The sequence below is a fragment of the Salvelinus alpinus genome, chromosome 29 (assembly GCF_045679555.1).
Source record: "Salvelinus alpinus chromosome 29, SLU_Salpinus.1, whole genome shotgun sequence".
Classification (NCBI taxonomy): Eukaryota; Metazoa; Chordata; class Actinopteri; order Salmoniformes; family Salmonidae; genus Salvelinus; species Salvelinus alpinus.
Genome location: NC_092114.1, coordinates 17,604,267 through 17,615,931, shown reverse-complemented (window position 1 = coordinate 17,615,931; position 11,665 = coordinate 17,604,267). Strand labels below are relative to the sequence as shown.

General features: G+C 39.0%; 1 long non-coding RNA gene across 1 annotated transcript; it reads left to right on the top strand.

The window, feature by feature from the left end:
* The first annotated feature begins 641 nt into the window (after nucleotides 1-641).
* On the top strand, nucleotides 642-9,572 carry LOC139559106 (uncharacterized). Its single transcript, XR_011671689.1, has 4 exons — nucleotides 642-760; nucleotides 1,082-1,110; nucleotides 9,095-9,131; nucleotides 9,249-9,572. It is a non-coding gene; the product is annotated as an uncharacterized lncRNA (long non-coding RNA).
* The last annotated feature ends 2,093 nt before the right edge of the window (nucleotides 9,573-11,665 follow it).

The window sequence follows — 11,665 nt, the reverse complement described above, 5'->3', positions numbered from 1 at the left end:
AGTAAAAAGTACATATTTTCTTAAGGAATGTAGTGAAATAAAAGAAAAAGTTGTCAAAAATATTTAAACAATGACTTAAGTACGACTTTAAAGTATTTTTACTTAGTACTTTACACCACTGGGGCCACAACACAGACGAACTGCGCAAAGTCTGGTTGAGATTGTCTTTTCTTTTGTACCAAGTCTGTTGTGTGTTATGTGTGAGGAGTGAGGTTTGTTTCTTTATTCTGTAAGTGTCTACCACGATCCATGCATATATATTCAACATAACTCACAAATAAAACTATGATCTGTGAATATATAAAAATATTTCATAAATAAAACCATAATCTGTAAATATGTTAAAACATTTTAAATTAAACCATTATCTGTGAATATGTAAAGATATTTCACAAATATTCACCATATATCCCAAATACATCCATGATCTGTAAATATATTCAACATAGCACACAAATACAATAAAAATGTCAACAAATGTTGAACGATTTGTGAGCAAAATCCCTAACATTTACAACTGTGAAATATGCATTTGCACATTCGAAAAGTGCTTACAGAATTTTTTGAAAATTTGTCCGCCTGTAGATGTGTTACAATCCACAAATATGGCTTCAGATGAAAGTTGGCTATCTCCATTCATTGGGATAATCTTTGTTTTACGTAACACGCAGAGTGATGACATCTCGGCATTCTCATTCGGTCATTTCTTCTGAGAACTATTTTTAGCGAGAAGAATAGCTAAACAACAGCTTTATGAATTGTGAGTACAACGTTTATTTATTCAACAAATTATGTTTTAATGTTCAACAAATGGCTTTCATATGAATGTTAAATTCAATCATTGGGGTGTGCAACACCGAGTGTGTGATTTTGACATCAGCCCACTAGCCAAACTAGCAGGTGATCTCGTCAGTTGGTTAGACAAAAAAAACCAAAGTTAAACTAACTAGATAATTGTTAATTCGGGAATGTGTCAATTTTGAAGAACAGCTCCGTTTTAAAATCCTGAATTGGTGATTTGGCTAGCCAGCTAATGAGAAATGTTGCAAATAATATGTTTCAATCTGTGATTTGTTTGCAGGACCAAGCACTTTCCCAACTGGTGTGGAGGTAAGAAATTGTAACTTTATCTGATATATTTTTTTTAATTGACGTGGGACCGCCGAAAAAGATGGCAGCACATTAGAGAGCTCTTAATACCTGCATGTAAATACTGAAATGTAACGGCATACACTTTAATTTGTCTTCAAATATTTGACTTGAAGTACAGTTTAATATAAAAATAATTTACATTTTGAAACATCTCGCTAAAGTGGCGTTATTGGAATGTCGACACGCTGAAAACTTCTTCAAGCCTAACGCGGTATTCACAGAAGGCCACATCGATTAGCAAACAACAGCAAGTCCTCCCGAATACCCCCACAAATACATGGGTAAACCCGGAGAAATCTGAAGGATCTATTTGAGCAAACTAATCCCGTGGATGCAGAATATCATGGCAGAAGGATTTGGATTTGACGACAGGAACGAATTCGAAATTGAACGAACCCATTGCAGTTTAACCATGCCTGGCGAGAATGGGCCCCCGATAACGGTTCTCATCCGCTTCCAACGATATACAGCCTGGAACAAGGTACGTAGAAAGCAAAGGGTGGCGTTCAGTGGGAAGGCCACCGGCTGTCTTTTTTTTTTTACCAGACCTGTCCAAGGAACTGGCAATGATGAGGACGAAGTTTGCAACTGCGAAGAAACAACTACACAAAAGTAACTTTACTTGGGAGGGAAAGAAAATTATTTTCAAGGACAATGTGGAGGCAGAGAGATTATTGCTAAAGAAAGGTGTTTAGCCTAGATAAAGAAGACGAGACAAGGTAAAATACAAGTTGAATTGTATGCCGTTCGCAATACAAATTAAGGATAGCCTGTGTTTGTGCGACTCTGGGAGAGTGTTGCTAATTTAGCCTTCCAAGCGCCTCACGGACCATTAGGAATTTTGAGTTGAGACTGCAGGTTCTCTTCTGCAGCATCAGACAGTTCTGTGATGATTGGCTCATTGGGAATAATCGTTACGTTCCTAGTTGCTTTGATTTATTTTGGGATTGGTGTTCTACGTTTATTTTTCACTGTTTTATTGTACAGCAGAAGCACTTTACTCTCACAGGCTATAACTACTCAGAGCAAATGTGGCTAATGGTTATTTAAACATCTCTTGGAACATAAATGGTTGTGGGTACCAAGTGAAGAGGAAAAGATTGACATATTTAAAATCAAAACAGGTGTATATTGTGTTCATACAGGAATCACATTTAACAGATACAGAGGCACTGAAGTTAGAGAAGGCTTGGTTGCAGAAGGATATCATAGCTCATTTAATTCCAAACAAAATCTGGGGATTATTCTGATAGGCAAAATAGTTAATTTTGTAATGTTGAAGCAACACTGATGAGTTTGGCAGGCTTATCTGCATTGAGGCTCTTATAAATGGGATTAAGGTAGTGTTACGCAACATATATTCTCCCAAAAAGGAGGACTCAGATTTTTTGCACGAAGTCAAATTTATACTGGTTAATATAGAAGGGTAGATCATCTTTGCTGGAGACTTTAGTGATGGACAATATTATTGATATAAGTACATTTACAGGTAACTTTACGCCAAAGGATAGACGTGTAATACATATGCTAGCAGAAGATATGGGCCTTATAGATATAGGAGATTAGTCCATCCTAATGATAGAGAACATACTTTTTTTTTCTCCCACTGTCACACATGCCAGGAATAGATTTCTTCTTGATATCTAATTTCATGGTTATTAATGTAATTGATTGCAAGATTGGGCCCATTGTCCTCACAGATCATGCTATAGTAGAGTTACATGTTGATATCAACTCTGAAAATGTGAGAAAGGGTAGATTTAGACTTAACACCATGCTATTACAAGATGAGATATTTAGCCAATCACTAGCAGATGATCTTAGATCCTTTTTTGAGATCAACATAGGCTCAACTGAAGAGGGTTCCACAGTATGGGGAACCTCTAAAGCATATATTAGAGGTTAACTAACATGTGTCTAAGAAGAGGGAAGAGGTGACGCAGTAAAAAGTTTAGAAACAGATGTGGTTTGGCAAGACATTTTACAGATAGCACATTTAAAACTGCCTGCACATATACATTTCAGTTGCATGAAATATATAACAGCAAAAAGGCAGAATATGCACTGTTTTTACCGGTTTTTATGAGGGAGGTGAGAAGAAAGGCAGGCTACTAGCAAGACAACAAAAAATGCAGAACACTTCTAACGTTATTCCAGCAATTAAGAAGGGCAACGAGATGGTGACCCCATCCAAAGACATAATCCGTATGTTTCAATGTTTTTATGAAGATTTATATACATCCTCCTGTTCAGCCACATAGATATGGATACTTTTTTTTGTCTGGTATAGAATTACCTAGATTATCAGAGGACCTGGACTGTACTATAAAAAAGAGGAGTTTAGAGCTGCCATTTTTATTTATGAAAGCAGGGAAGTCACCTGTATTGTACCTGTATTGACAGTGGTTTACCAGGAAGCATTAAAAATGGCTCCCTTCCGGACACCTTTAATGAGTCTTTGATATTGCTGACCCCTAAAATGGATGGAGATACTACAGAATTTATGAATTTTAGAGCTAACAGCCTCCTAAACGATACGCTTAGAAGGCCCTACCTAATATCATACATAGTGACCTAGTAGAACTGATTAAGAACAGGACCTGATAATATGAGGAGACTCTTAAATTTCATGTGGTTAAACCGCTCAAATATAGTTCCCACCGCTGCTGTCTCCTTAGATAAAGGTTACATAAATAAAATGATGCTGAGAAGGCATTTGATAGGGTAGAGTGGGCTTTTCTCTTAAGAACCCTAGGAAAATTGGGTTTTGGACCTGACTTTTGTAAAGGGATAGGGGTCCTCTATTCCAATCCTAAAACAACAGTACTTACCAATGGAATTATGTCTCTTTTTTAAAGTTGTTCTAAAGGCACAAGGCAGGGTTGCTCGCTCTCCCCTCTCTTGTTTACCAAAGTTTTAGAGCCTCTTGCGACAATGATAAGAACAGATGCAGAAATCAGGGGTGTACATGGAGAAGGAAAAGAACACAAGCTGCTTATGTATACAGATTATATTCTACTGCTGATCTCTGATCCTCTTCAGTCTGTACTACCATTACTTACTTCTATTGAATCATATTCTAGTATGTCAGGCTACAAAATGAATTGGAATAAGTCGGAAGCAATGCCAATTACTGGCATATGTCACTCTTACCCCATTTAATTTTAAATGTGTTCCTACTGGGATTAAATATTTGGGTATTGAGTAAATATTTGGAGGAAGTGATATGGCACTACTAGTCAAGATTAAGACCAATTTAGAAAAATGTGAAAATATAAAACTTTCTTTATGGGGAAAGATCCCACAATTGAATTTCAGTGCCTTTGCAAAGTATTCAGACCCCTTGACTTTTTCCACATTTTGTTACGTTACAGCCTTAAAATTGATTAAATATTTTTTTAAACCTCAGCAATCTACACACAATACCCCATAATGCAAAAACAGGTTTTTATTTTTTCGTGCAAATCTTTTAAAAATAAAAACCAGAAATACCTTATTTACATAAGCATTCAGCCCCTTTGCTATGAGACTCGAAATTGAGCTCAGGTGCATCCTGTTTCCATTGATCATCCTTGAGATGTTTCTACAACTTGATTGGAGTACACCTGTGGTAAATGCAATTGATTGGACATGATTTGGAAAGACACACACCTGTCTATATAAGGTCCTACAGTTGACAGTGCAGGTCAGAGCAAAAACCAAGCCATGATGTCGAAGGAATTGTCTATAGAGCGCCAAGACAGGATTGTGTCGAGGCACAGATCTGGGGAAGGGTACCAAAAAATGTCTGCAGCATTGAAGGTTCCCAAGAACACAGTGGCCTCCATCATTCTTAAATAGAAGATGTTTGGAACCCCCAAGCCTCTTCCTAGAGCTGGCCTCCCAGCCAAACTGAGCAATCGGGGGAGAAGAGCCTTCATCAGGGAGGTGACCAAGAACCCGATGGTCACTCTTACAGAGCTCCAGAGTTCCTCTGTGGCGATGGGAGAACCTTCCAGAAGGAAAACCATCTCTGTAGCATTCCACCAATCAGGCCTTTATGGTAGAGTGGCCAGACGGAAGACACTCCTCAGTAAAAGGCACATGACAGCCCGCTTGGAATTTACCAAAAGGCACCTAAAGACTCCCAGACCATGAGAAACAAGATTCTCTGGTCTGATGAAACCAAGATTGAACTCTTTGGCCTGAAAACCAAGCGTCACATCTGGCGGAAACCTGGCACCATCCCTATGGTGAAGCATGGTGGTGGCAGCATCATGCTGTGGGGGTGTTTTTCAGTGGCAGGGACTGGGAGACTAGTCAGGATCGAGCTAAAGATGAACGGAGCAAAGTAGAGAGATCCTTGATGAAAACCTGCTCAGGACCTCAGACTGGGGCGAAGGTTCACCTTCCAACAGGACAACGACACTAAGCACACAGCCAAGACAACACAGGAGTGGCTTTGGGACAAGTCTCTGAATGTCCTTGAGTGGCCCAGCCAGAGCCCAGACTTGAACCCAATCGAAAATCTCTGGAGACCTGAAAATAGCTATGCAGCAACGCTCCCCATCCAACCTGACAGAGCTTGAGAGGATCTGCAGAGAAGAATGGGAGAAACTCCCCAAATACAGGTGTGTCAAGCTTGTAGCGTCATACCCAAGAAGAATCTATGCTGTAATCGCTGCCAAAGGTGCTTCAACAAAGTACTGAATAAAGGGTCTGAATACTTATGTAAATGTGATTTTAATAAAATATCAAATATTTCTAAAAACCTATTTTTTCTTTGTCATTATGGGATATTGTATCTAGTTTAATGGGGGGGGGGGGGACTATTTAATCAATTTTAGAATAAGGCTGTAACGTAACAAAATGTGGAAAAAGTCAAGCGGTCTGAATGCTTTCCGAAGGCACTGTATATTTCTGCAATGTTACCTATGAATATACCAGACTGGTATTTTAAACAATATGACAAATTAACTAAATACTTATTGTTGGACAGGACATAAACAGGATTAATAGGAAGAAGCTGAGCTCACCAATGGATGTAGGAAGCGTGGCTTTACCAGTTGTTAAATTGTAAAAAATTTCATTTGAAATTGCTAAATTGGCGAAACATTGGGGCAAAAGGGATGCTGGCTTGGATTGATAACAATAGAAACAGGAACCAAGTTATCCTTTCACCCCTGTTGATTCTCTGTCACATAGTCTTACAGGGGAGAGGTCTGTTGAAACTCCCAACCCAATTTCCCTATACTCAAAAGAGATGTGGAGAACAGTACACAAGATATGTGGAATTTCACATCTAAAACAAGGATACTCATCATTGTGGCACAATCCTAGGCTACGGATAGGAAAGAAGTCTGTATACTGGAAAAAGTGGGTAATGAAAGGAATTCATACTATAGGTGATCGGTACAATGGAGAGGTTTTAATGTCCTACTCAGATCTGGTTATAAAACAGGATGTGGGAGACGAGGGATATTAATGGAAGTATTTCCAATTGAGGGAACAAAATTCAGTAAAGAACCCAATAGCGGACTATTTCGAATTACCCAAACACAAAGCAGCCATTTTGTTTTTACTCAATATTTAGTCATCTGCAGAGTAGACTGTAAAAACCTCAGAATAATATGGCAAATTGACCTTAAGTGTGAAATTGAGGATGATACTTGGTTGAAGATCTTGTCCAGCCCAGGGAGGAACATAAGGGAAGCCAGGGGGAAACTTACTCAATATAAGATACTACATAGGTTTTATTGGACCCCAACAAGGCTTCATAACAGGGGTCTGACCAACAGTTCTCTGTGTTGGAAATGCCAAAAAGACACTGGGACATTTTTACACATAATATGGGAATGTACATTCGTGCTGCCTTTTTCTGGAAGGATGTGTTGACATCTGGAGCAATGGTTGGGGTTAACAACTCCAGTTTCACAGAGAATATGTCTCTTGGGTGATGAAACAAGAGTTACTTAATTTAACAAATGAGGAATTTGCACTGATTGTAGCTCCCTCCAGTAACCACGAGCACAACCGTTCCTTGATTTTAACTGGCGGCTTTATTCTGTAGATTTAGTCAGAATTATCACCTTCCGTGAGAACTATAAAGTAAATGAAAAATACAGTTAAGCACACTCTTACAACCTCCTTATCTTACGAGTGACTTATTCGCTTGATATAACTCTGAAGTGCTTAGATACATAAACAGTTTGCCGGCGCTATAACAGTATCAGATTAAACACATGAATAAAGGAAAAATACCTCATTGGCTGCTTATTACAGAAGGGAGGAAATCAAACTTCACACTTATTATTCCTGGCATGAATTCACACTTCATTCTTAATTATTATAACTTTACGATCCTAACATACATGCTTCAACCTTTACGAACTAACCCGATGACATGAAAACTTAACTAACACAGCTAAGTTTTTGCCTTCCCTCCAAAAGTGTGTTGCTACAATAAGGATCCCCGTTACAACAGTTATTAGCTACGTAGTTCCGCTTGTCTTATCATTTCCCCCGCACATCAAACATGTAAACAATGTAAACAAAAAACAATGACATAACCTGTAAGTCTAACTGTCAGTTACACGGATCACTGTTGGTATGGTTATAGCAGCTAGAGTAATCCTTTGAATTTGGAAGGGTCGTACCACTCCTACTCTGAAACAGTGGATAGAATCAATGTTGGAGGCAGCATCTTATGAACAAACGCTTGCTAGGATCACTGGAAGAAACGACAAGTCTAGAAGCTGGACGTGTTTTATTTGTCATGTTGTTTCTAAGACTGGATGAGCAGCTTACCGATCGCTGCAGCTGTACACAGCCCATCTGTAAATAGCCCATCCAACTACCTACCTCATCCCCATATTGTTTTTATTTAAAAATATATATCTTTTACACACCAGTATTTCTACTTGCACATCATCATCTGCACATCTATCACTCCAGTGTTAATTTTCTAAATTGTAATTACTTCGCCACTATTGGCCTATTTATTGCCTTACCTCCTTACTCCATTTGCACACACTGTATACAGAGTTTTCTATTGTGTTATTGACTGTACTTTTGTTTATTCCATGTGTAACTGTGTTGTTTGTGTCACACTGCTTTGCTTTATCTTGGCTAGGTCACAGTTGTAAATGAGAACTTGTTCTCAACTGGCCTACCTGGTTAAATAGAGGTAAAATATAGCTGTATCATTTGTCCTATATCAAACATATGATAGATCCTGTGTCACTCTGAGAAGACTGTTACAAGTTGTGCTGTTGGTGCTGCAAGCTGTCATGACACCGACAGTCACCAACAGACTTTTAGAAAGGTTTGCTGAAAGAGGTTCTCGTGCTGAAAGAGGTTCTCGTGCTGAAAGAGGTTCTCGTGCTGAAAGAGGTTCTCGTGCTGAAAGAGGTTCTCGTGCTGAAAGAGGTTCTCGTGCTGAAAGAGGTTCTCGTGCTGAAAGAGGTTCTCGTGCGAAGCAAAGACTTGTGGGCAGATTTCTGTATTGCACTCTAGGGTTTGTTTCTGGACCAGACCATTGTTTTACAGCTTGAGTGCCCAGTGTCTGCCTTAAATGATGCAGAATCTTAAAGGGTGGCTGAACATTCTGGTTTGGCCTCCTTTTAGATTTGGTTCATTAAAAAATGCTAGCGCCATGACTGAGTTCAAACGTGGCTTGGTTTAGGGGTGTGTCTTGGTTTAGGGGTGTGTCTTGGTTTAGGGGTGTGTCTTGGTTTAGGGGTGTGTCTTGGTTTAGGGGTGTGTCTTGGTTTAGGGGTGTGGCTTGGTTTAGGGGTGTGGCTTGGTTTGGGTGTGTGGTTTGATGTGGGTGTCACGTCAGTTTTTTGAGAGTAGAATATATGTTTCTGACTAATATCGATGCCACATATGCTGTTTTCTAAAGGAGAAGTAGTTTTTTAGGGGGCAGTTGCTCTTTAACATTACATTTCTGTCCTAACCACAGGTTTCCCCTACAAGGAAAAGTCCAGTTCCACATGATGGTAATCTGACTGGCATAGGCTAATAATAACTCATTTTAGTTCACTTTTGACAACATTTTCACTACTTTCTCCCTCCCTGTTTTTGAAGTGAACCATGAAAACCATTTGTCACCCAAGCAGGTAGAACGTACAATATCCCATTGTGCATCTGGCTCCGTCAGACCCACCCCCAGAGCCGTCTGCGGTGCAACGCGTCCCTCTGTCTCCATGGTGATCGACCCCAGGTGCCCCTATGTGGAGGTCAGTGGACAGGTACTCCTGTGCTGCCTTACCAACCGGAAGAGCGTAAATCATCGACAGTGATCCAACGTGGTTTTGTTGACTTATTTGTTTTGATAGTGCTTGGTGAATGCTCTGTATATGTGTTGTTTATTATTATAAGAAGATAAGTTATAGATTAGTGGTTACAAAATAAAGAGAGATTGTGTGTGTCGCTCATAAGTGTTTTCAAATGTGTACTTTATGTGTGTGAGCCTGAATGGGTTGAATGGAGTGGCATTGAAGAGGGATAGTACTGTAGTACCATCATGAAGATACTCTCCTAGTTTGTTAGAAAAGTGTCTACCTTTTGATTGTCAGGCGCTGGCCAACTTGTCACTGCTCGTCAAATTAGGTCTGCATTTCCAAAAGAAAATGTCCCTCTTTGCCACGTATCCAATCAGAGCTCAGAACACTACAGTGCACATGCAGCGTCTTTGGACCCTGGCAGATAAATTAAGGGAGCTCATTCCTTGTTATAATAGAAATATACATACTGTACGTCGTTAAAAAAAAGTAATACTTCTGTCTCAATTTCTGAAGATCAGCACAGTCGAATGAAATGTGGATGAGGAGAAGGTCAGGCTGCTGTATCAGTTTTTGAATTGTAATATTGTATCATTTTCAGTTGAGTGACCCTTCACGCTTTGAGTTTGTGTTTCTCTGTGTGTCTCCCTCGTAGCTGGCTTCAACCAAGCAGCCCCAAAAGCCAGACACACCTCAATGTCCACCGCACCACTTGCTAGAGAAATATCTGAGCGTTCTCCAATTTTCTCTACCGTATCTTTAGAAGTGCATTCCCTAACATTCTCTGCTTTTTAAGGGGAATGTGAAAGGGAGCGTTCACTCCAAAATCAAAGTTTATTAAATGTTTTCAAACTCGGTGTAAAGTACTAAAGTAAAAATACTTTAAAGTACTACTTAAGTCGTTTTCGTGGTATCTGTACTTTACTATTTGGGATTTTTTTTTTTTACTTTTACTTCACTATATTCCTAACGAAAATAATGTACTTGTTACGTTTTGAATGCTTAGCAGGACAGGAAAATGGTTCAATTCACACACTTATCAAGAGAACATCCCTGGTCATCCCTACTGCCTCTGATCTGGAGGACTCACTAAACAGAGAACATCCCTGGTCATCCCTACTGCCTCTGATCTGGTGGACTCACTAAACAGAGAACAACCCTGGTCATCCCTACTACCTCTGATCTGGCGGACTCACTAAACAGAGAACATCCCTGGTCATCCCTACTGCCTCTGATCTGGTGGACTCACTAAACACACATGCTTCAGTTGTAAATGATGTCTGAGTGTGCCCCTGGCTATCCATAAATACATAAATTGTGCTGTCTGGTTTGCTTAATATGTAATTTGAAATCATTTATACTTTTCTTTCGATACTTAAGTATATTTTAGCAATTACATGTACTTTTGATATTTAAAACCAAATACTCAAGGGTTTTTGGAAAACATGGTTGCATAAAAACCTGACCTTCTGTTTACTGTAATTCTGTTACCAAAGTTTTCATCTGCACCGTTCTTCCACTAAATTCGTTTTTGTAACATGTTTAGTGAAAATTGTTAAACGTAGTCCTCATGTGTAGAGTTGTATGGTTTGTTAAACGTTGAAATGAATTGATTATTTTAATCAGCTGTGTAGTGCTAGGGCAAAACCCAGAATGTGCACCCAGGGGGATCCCCAGGACAGAGTTTGGAAAACACTGATCTAATATTATCTTACATTTGTTTCACTGTGTCATTTTCTCAATTTTCTAATCCACTCATGAGATTTAATAATAGAAACGGAGTTTCAATTACACATTTTTCTACCTAATCAAATGTTTATATCGTTTTTCAAAATTCTATAATTTACCTTGTTGCCATACACACAACACGTTGAAAAAGTACCCAAATGTCATACTTGAGTAAATTTAAAGATACCTTAATAGAAAGGGACGCCAGTAAAAGTCATCAAGTTAAATACTACTTGAGTCAAAGTATTTGGTCAAAGTTAAATATACTTAAGTATCAAAAGAAAATGTATAGTTTTACATGTGGAACAACAAAAGGCACTTTTTGTCATTCTACTTGGCAGTGTACTAACTGACAAGCCTTCTGGCATGATGTTTGTGACACCCTGGCCTTTATTGTTGGAGGTCCCTTTCCCACTTGACCCTGAAATATGCCTTCTGGGTAACTTCACAAATGTGAATTTGAGGAATAACTTCAAAATCTAATTGACAGAAATCGCCCCTGCAAGAAAACGTGTTGCATT